Genomic DNA, 8,001 nt, shown 5'->3' with positions numbered 1-8,001 from the left:
GATCGCCGCAGCTGGAGAGCAGCCTGTGCGGCAACAAAGATCCAGCACGGCCAAAAATTAATAAATACAATTTTAAAAAATAAGCTAAACAAATTCAGTTTTTAAGAAAGTCCAGGTGGTTCCAGCTGTGGACTGCTGGGCACTTTGGGCTCTTTCTGGGGAGGTACACATTTTTTTTTTTTTTTTCTAGAAAACAATAGAATTGTGGGAGATTACAAAACTTAGTTTTATGCAAACAATTCCTTCTTTCTAAAAGGGAGGCCCCTATAATCATTGGCCCCCATGTCCTCAGCTAGCTTTTTGGGGAAAAACTTTAGCCTAAGAATAAGTTTAATCAGAGAAGTGAGAAAATGCAGAAACAAAGTGGTCAATCAGGACAAAACAATTATATAGTCTGTGGAAATGGCAACCCACTCCAGTATTCTTGCCTGGAAAATCACATGGATGGAGGAGCCTGGCGGGCTACACCCCATGGGGTCACAAAGAGTCGGACACGCCTGAGCGAGTAACACACAGCAAAGTCAAGAACCTTTCATTCCTCCTCAAGGGCTTGGAGAAGGAAATGGCAACCCACTCCAGTGTTCTTACCTGGAGAATCCCAGGGACGGGGGAGTCTGGTGGGCTGCCGTCTATGGGGTCGCACAGAGTCGGACACGACTGAAGTGACTTAGCAAGGGCTATAGATAATACTCAGAAACGTTCTGTGAGCTGACTTGTAGATACTGAAACCTCCACCACATGGAAGAAGTTAATCACATAAAGAGCAAACTGTAGCTGTAACATAAGGTGCCACAGTTCCAAGGATTGGAAATTCAAAGAAATGGGAACACACTAACCTGGACCTGAAGATTAACTATACTTAAAACAATGAAGATGACACTTGCCAGACCACTGATGACCAATTCCAAGATGACTGCTGTTTCTGCATGGAGCCCTTTCCCTGCCTCTGTCTAAAAGAGCTCTTGCCCGCTGGTTGTCAGTGCGGGAAGTCAGGCTTTGGACAGGAGTCTGCCCTCCCTCTTTGGTTACCAGCCTTCGAAATAGAGCAAACTTTCTTTTCCACCAACCTTGCCTCTTTATTGGATTTTGAGCTGGGAGCACCAGGATCCACTTTCACTAACAGGTTTTGGCGCCCACCTGAGGCCGCGCTCTCGCGATAGCTGGCTCCCAGGGTGGGGTTTCCCCCACGCCGAGCTGCCGCCGTGATGCCCCGCTGGGAAGGCTGTGAGGAGCTGCTGCTCATGGCTCTCGGGCCCTGGGAGGGCGTTTGGGGCATGTTTCCAGTAGTTGCTGAAACCATTTGTGTCCAGGATCCTCCCAGCTTCTCCCCTGCTCAGCACAGGCTGCCAATGTACGCTTTTCCTTGTTGGAATGGAAAGATGCTTCTGGATTAGCTGAAGAGCTCCAAGACTTAAGTCCTCCGGCGTGTACCCGGCTAACTTCTCTTTTGAACACGAAGTGCTATTTGGGCATTTTTGCCAATTGGTTCTGATATGTATCTGCCATCGAGGCCTGTATGTGTTGGGAAGTGTTTGTTTGGGACTCCATATCCTCTGGAGGGCTTAGGACAGTTCTGTCTTTGGTGTGTGTGGGCTTATGACTGTTCTGTCTTTGGGGCGGGGGTGTGTGTGTGTGTACGTGTAAGTGTGTGAGGGCTTATGACAGTTCTGTCTTTGGTGTGTGTGTGTGTATTCCATTTGAGTGATTGGTATTCTTGTTGCCTTTTGTAAAGTGGCGAATTCAGGTGCAATTCATTAAGAAGGATTTTAGCTATAAAAATATGACTAAAGAGAAAGATGATTGTTTTTTAAACATTGTGTGGCCACCATAATATTCTTCAGACTCCAGAGAAAACTGATTAGGGTGAAACTTTTGAAACTCCATGCCGACTTTAAAAAAATGCACATGAAAGTTATGACTTAAGTTTTATTGGGTGCAGAGTGATGACTAAAACTGGGGAGACCCTATTTCAGATAGCTCTGAGAAACTGCTCCCAAGAGGCAGGGGGGGAAGGTCAGTATTATAGATGTGATTTTGGTGAAGGGCGGTACATTCAATCAAGCACATATTTTTTGCAGAAGGTTTCTGCTTGTCACCAGGAGCAGTTATCACCATCAAGGAACTTAATGCTTTTCTAGATATGAGGAGATACAAGAATTGGGTTTATGAAATTGGCTTCTGAAATAACTATCTGAAGACCTGTTCTGTCAGTTTTTCCCAGACCACAGGGTGCCTCATTTCTGCTGTCCACCTTAAACTCCTTTCAGGGGGTGTTTAAAGTCAGCAGCTGAAGCAGTATATTATTTAGTCCTTGTAGGGGTAGATGGCAAGCACCAATCTGTAGTTGACATCCAAAATTAGCTCTTTTTACGTGCACAGAGAAAGTTCGATAAAATACTGGTTTTAGGATTCTCAGAATTTTGAAAGAACAAAAAACTTTGTAGAAGAAAGCTTGAAATTAACTCTTATCATCTCCTTTGTGTATGCCTCTCAACAAAATCCCAAGTATAGTGATCTTTCCCCCCTGCTCTTGGGTGCAATTTCTCCACTATCTGAAATACTGTCTTCTGGGCTCTAGTCCTAATTTTTCCCCCAATAAAACTTAACTCAAAACTCATGGGCATTTTTCTTGGTCAGTCCATGTCTCTGCAAGTGACCCAGTCTTGTTCCTTTTTTATGGTTAAGTAATATTCCATTAGGAGAAGGCAATGGCACCCCACTCCAGTACTCTTGCCTGGAAAATCCCATGGGCAGAGGAGCCTGGTAGGCTGCAGTCCATGGGGTCGCTAAGAGTCAGACATGACTGAGCGACTTCACTTTCACTTTTCACTTTCATGCATTGGGGAAGGAAATGGCAACCCACTCCAGTGTTCTTGCCCGGAGAATCCCAGGGACAGGGGAGCCTGGTGGGCTGCTGTCTATGGGGTCGCACAAAGTCGGACACGACTGAAGTGACTTAGTCGCAGCAATATTCCATTGTATACATGTACCACCACTTCTTTATCCATTCCTCTTGTCGATGGACATCTATGTTACTTCCTTGTCCTGGCTACTGTAAATGAACAGTAGCTGCAGTGTGTTGCAGTGAATACTGGGGTACATGTATCCTTTTGAGTTATGGTTTTCTCAGGGTATATAAACCAGTAGTAGGATTGCTGTCATATGGTAGTCTTCTTTTTAGTTTTCTAAGGAACTTTTATACTGTTCTCCATAGTGGTTGTACCAATTTACATTCCCAAAAACAGTGCAAGAGGGTTCCCTTTTCTCCACACCCTCTCCAGATTTTTGATGATGGCCATTTAGATCAGTGTGAGATGATACCTCATTGTAGTTTTGATCTCTTCAGTTCAGTTCAGCTGCTCAGTCGTGTCTGACTCTTTGTAATACCACGGACCACAGCACACCAGGCCTCTCTGTCCATTACCAACTCCCAGAGTTTACTGAAACTCATCTCCATTGAGTTGGTGATGCCATCCAACCATCTTACTCATCCTCTGTCATCCCCTTCTCCTCCTGCCCTCAATCTTTCCCAGCATCAGGGTCTTTTCCAATGAGTCAGTTCTTTGCATCAGATGGCCAAAGTATTGGAGTTTCAGCTTCAATGTCAGTTCTTCCAGTGAACACTCAGAACTGATCTTTAGGATGGACTGGTTGGATCTCCTTGTAGTCCTCTCAAGAGTCTTCTACAAAATCCATAGTTCAAAAGCATCAATTCTTCGGTGCTGAGCTTTCTTTATAGTGTAGCTCTCACCTCCATATATGACCACTGGAAAAACCATAGCCTTGACTAGACAGACCTTTGTTGGCAAAGGAATGTCTCTGCTTTTTAATATTCTGCCTAAGTTGGTCGTAACTTTCCTTCCAGGGAGTAAGCATGTTTTAATTTCATGGCTGCAGTCACCATCTGCAGTGATTTTGAGCCCCCCAAAATAAAGTCTCTTAATGTTTCCACTGTTTCCCCATCTATTTGCCATGAAGTGATGGGACCAGATGCCATGATCTTAGTTTTCTGAATGTTGAGTTTTAAGCAAATTTTTTCATCTCCTCTTTCACATTCATCAAGAAACTCTTTAGTTCTTCTTCACATTCTGCCTTAAGGGTGGTGTCATCTGCATATCTGAGGTTATTGATATTTCTCCTAGCAATATTGATTCCAGCTTGTGCTTCATCCAGCCCAGCGTTTCTCATGATGTACTCTGCATATAAGTTAAATAAGCAGAATAACAATATACAGCCTTGACATACTCCTTTTCCTATTTGGAACCAGTCTGTTGTTCATGTCCAGTTCTAACTATTGCTTCCTGACTTGCATATAGATTTCTCAAGAGGCAGGTCAGGTGGTCTGGTATTCCCATCTCTTGAAAAATTTTCCACAGTTTATTGAGAACCACACAGTCAAAGGCATTGGCATAGTCAATAAAGCAGAAATAGATGTTTTTCTGGAACTCTCTTGCTTTTTCAATGATCTAGCGGATGTTGGCAATTTGATCTCTGGTTCCTCTGCCTTTCCTAAAACCAACTTGAACATCTGGAAGTTCATGGTTCACGTACTATTGAAGCCTGGCTTGGAGAATTTTGAACAGTACTTTACTAGCGTGTGAGATGAGTGCAAATGTGCGGTAGTTTGAGCATTCTTTGGCATTGCCTTTCTTTGGGATTGGAATGAAAACTGACCTTTTCCATTCCTGTGGCCATTGCTGAGTTTTCCAAATTTGCTGGCATATTGAGTGCATGACTTTCACAGCATCATCATTCAGGATTTGAAATAGCTCCACTGGAATTCCATCACCTCCACTAGCTTTGTTTGTAGTGGTGCTTCCTAAGGCCCACTTGACTTTGCATTCCAGAATGTCTGGCTATAGGTGAATGATCACACCATCATGATTATCTGGGTCATGAAGATCTTTTTTGTATAGTTCTTCTGTGTATTCTTGCCACCTCTTCTTAATATCTTCTGCTTCTGTTAGGTCCATACCATTTCTGTCCTTGATTGAGCCCATCTTTGCATGAAATGTTCCCTTGGTAACTCTGATTTTCTTGAAGAGATCTGTAGTCTTTCCCATTCTATTGTTTTCCTCTATTCCTTTGCACTGATCACTGAGGAAGGCTTTCTTATCTCTTTTTGCTATTCTTTGGAACTCTGCATTCAGATGCTTATATCTTTCCTTTTCTCCTTTGCTTTTCACTTCTTGTCTTTTCACAGCTATTTGTAAGGCCTCCTCAGACAGCCATTTTGGTTTTTTGCATCTTTTCCATGGGGATGGTCTTGATCCCTGTCTCCTGTACAATGTCATGAACCTCTGTCCATAGTTATTCAGGCACTCTATCAGATCTAGGCCCTTAAATTTATTTCTCACTTCCACTGTATAATCATAAGGGATTTGATTTAGGTTATACATGAATGGTCTAGTGGTTTCAGCTACTTTCTTCAATTTAAGTCTGACTCTGGCAATAAGTAGTTCATGATCTGAGCCACAGTCAGCTCCCAGTCTTGTTTTTGCTAACTATATAGAGCTTCTCCATCTTTGGCTTCAAAGAATATAATCAATCTGATTTCAGTGTTGAGTACCTGGTGATGTCCATGTGTAGAGTCTTCTCTTGTATTGTTGGAAGAGGGTGTTTGCTATGACCAGTGCATTCTCTTGGCAAAACTCTATTATCCTTTGCCCTGCTTCATTCTGTACTCCAAGACCAAATTTGCATGTTACTCCAGGTGTTTCTTGACTTCCTACTTTTGCATTCCAGTCCCCTATAAAGAAAAGGATATCTTTTTTGGGTGTTAGTTCTAAAAGGTCTTGTAGGTATTCATAGAACTGTTCAACTTCAGCATCTTCAGCATTACTGGTCAGGGCATAGACTTGGATTACTATGATATTGAGTGGTTTGCCTTGGAAGTGAACAGAGATCATTCTGTCGTTTTTGAGATTGCATCCAAGTACTGCACTTTGGACTCTTCTGTTGACTATGATGGCTACTCCATTTCTTCTAAGGGATTCTTGCCCACAGTAGTAGATATAATGGTCATATGAGTTAAATTCACCCATTCCAATCCATTTTAGTTTGCTGATTCCTAAAATATCAACATTCACTCTTGCCATCTCCTGTTTGACCACATCCAATTGCCTTGATTCATGGACCTAACATTCCAGGTTCCTATGCAATATTGCTTTTTACAGCATCGGACCTTATTTCTATCACCAGTCACATTCACAACTGGGTGTTGTTTTTGCTTTGGCTCCATCTCTTCATTCTTTCAGAGTCGTTTCTCCACTGTTCTCCAGTAGCATATTGGGCACCTACTGACCTGGGGAGTTCATCTTTCAGTGTCCTATCATTTTGCCTTTTCATACAGTTCATGGGGTTCTCAAGGCAAGAATACTGAAGTGGTTTGCCATTCCCTTCTCCAGTGTGCCACATTTCGTCAGAACTCTGCACCAAGACACATCCGTCTTAGGTGGCCATACACAGCATGGCTTAATTTCATTGAGTTCGACAAGGCTGTGGTCCATGTGGTTAGTTTGTTTAGTTTTCTGTGATTGTGGTTTCAGTCTGTCTGCCCTCTGATGCCCTCTCTCAGCACCTACCATCTTACTGGGGTTTCTCTTACCTTGGACGTGGGGCATCTCCTCACAGCCGTCGCTACTGACCTTGGATGCTACTTGACCTTTGATCTGTATTTCTCTAATAATTAGTGCTGTTGAGCCTCTTTTCATGTGCCTCTTGGCTATCTGTATGTCTTCTTTGGAGAAATGTCTGTTTTGGTCTTCTGCCCAGTTTTTTGATTGGGTTATTTGTTTTTTGATATTGATCTGCATGAGATGTTTGTATATTTATATTTTGGAGATTAATCCCTTGTCAGTTGCTTCATTTGCAAATATTTTCTCCGATTTGGAGGGCTGTCTTTTTGTCTTGTTTATGGTTTTCTTTAAAAAAATTTTAAGCTTAATTAGGTCCCATTTGTTTATTTTTATTTTCATTACTCTAGGAGGTGGGTTAAAAAAAAAAAAGCTTGCTGTGATTTATGTCAGTGTTCTTCCTACACTTTCTTCTAAGAGTTTTATAGTGTTTTTGTCAATAATTATTAAAACTGTTAGTCCACATGTCATTTCTAAAGTGTTATGATTGCAATTTATGCTTTCACACGGGCTTCTGATTTGTGCCCTGTGCAGTGGATAGGTTATTATGATTCCTACTTTTTTGTCCCTACTTTTTAAAGGAAGAATCTGGGCATGCAGTAGCTTTCCCAGGTCACAGTGGGTGTCACTGATGAAGGATTGCTGATGTTAATTCTATATTGATCATTCATCAACTGTATTTATTAATAAACTGACACTTATTGGATACTTATTATAATTACTACTCTATTTAATTCATTGGGAAGGAGAGGCATAGAGATGCCAGGTAGAATCCCTGACCTCAGACACTGATGCTGCTAAGTCGCTTCAGTCGTGTCTGACTCTGTGCAACCCCATAGACGGCAGCCCTCCAGGCTCCCCCGTCCTGGGATTCTCCAGGCAAGAACACTGGAGTGGGTTGCCATTTCCTTCTCCAATGCATGAAAGTGAAAAGTGAAAGTGAAGTCGCTCAGTCGTGTCCAACCCTGTGCGACCCCATGGACTGTAGCCTACCAGACTCCTGTGTCCATGGGATTTTCCAGGCAAGAGTACTGGAGTGGGGTGCCATTGCCTTCTCTGTCAGACACTGCATGGTCTCAACACACAAAGGAGATTTAACTTTTAAAGGAACATTAATTACATATAGCAAAGTCTTGTGAGAATACCCCATAAAAATCAAAACTTGGATACAGCATAATTGATAGTCTTCTTTTCTCTAAGTAGCCCCTACTCTCCCACCTGGGGATGGGCAAAAGTGGACATAGGGAGACAGGAAGTCTAGGCAAGGAAGTGGTCTGGTAGGTATGGAAATGTAGGTGACCCCTGCATCCCAGTTGCTCTTCCAGTTGATAATTGGAAGCTGTGAAATTGGAAATTTGTAATATTG

The 8,001-nt window shown here is 42.5% G+C and overlaps 1 long non-coding RNA gene across 1 annotated transcript in view; it reads left to right on the top strand.

Annotated features, from left to right (window-relative positions):
- The first annotated feature begins 1,183 nt into the window (after positions 1–1,183).
- LOC123330943 overlaps positions 1,184–8,001 on the top strand; it is a 77,905-nt gene continuing 71,087 nt past the window's right edge. The window contains exon 1 of the long non-coding RNA XR_006547237.2: positions 1,184–1,514. This is a non-coding gene — a long non-coding RNA (uncharacterized LOC123330943). The remainder of the gene's footprint in view (positions 1,515–8,001) is intronic.

The sequence above is a fragment of the Bubalus bubalis genome, chromosome 21, assembly GCF_019923935.1.
Source record: "Bubalus bubalis isolate 160015118507 breed Murrah chromosome 21, NDDB_SH_1, whole genome shotgun sequence".
NCBI classification, from domain to species: Eukaryota; Metazoa; Chordata; class Mammalia; order Artiodactyla; family Bovidae; genus Bubalus; species Bubalus bubalis.
The sequence above is the reverse complement of the archived record's forward strand: the minus strand, read 5'-3'. Positions and strand labels throughout refer to the sequence as shown.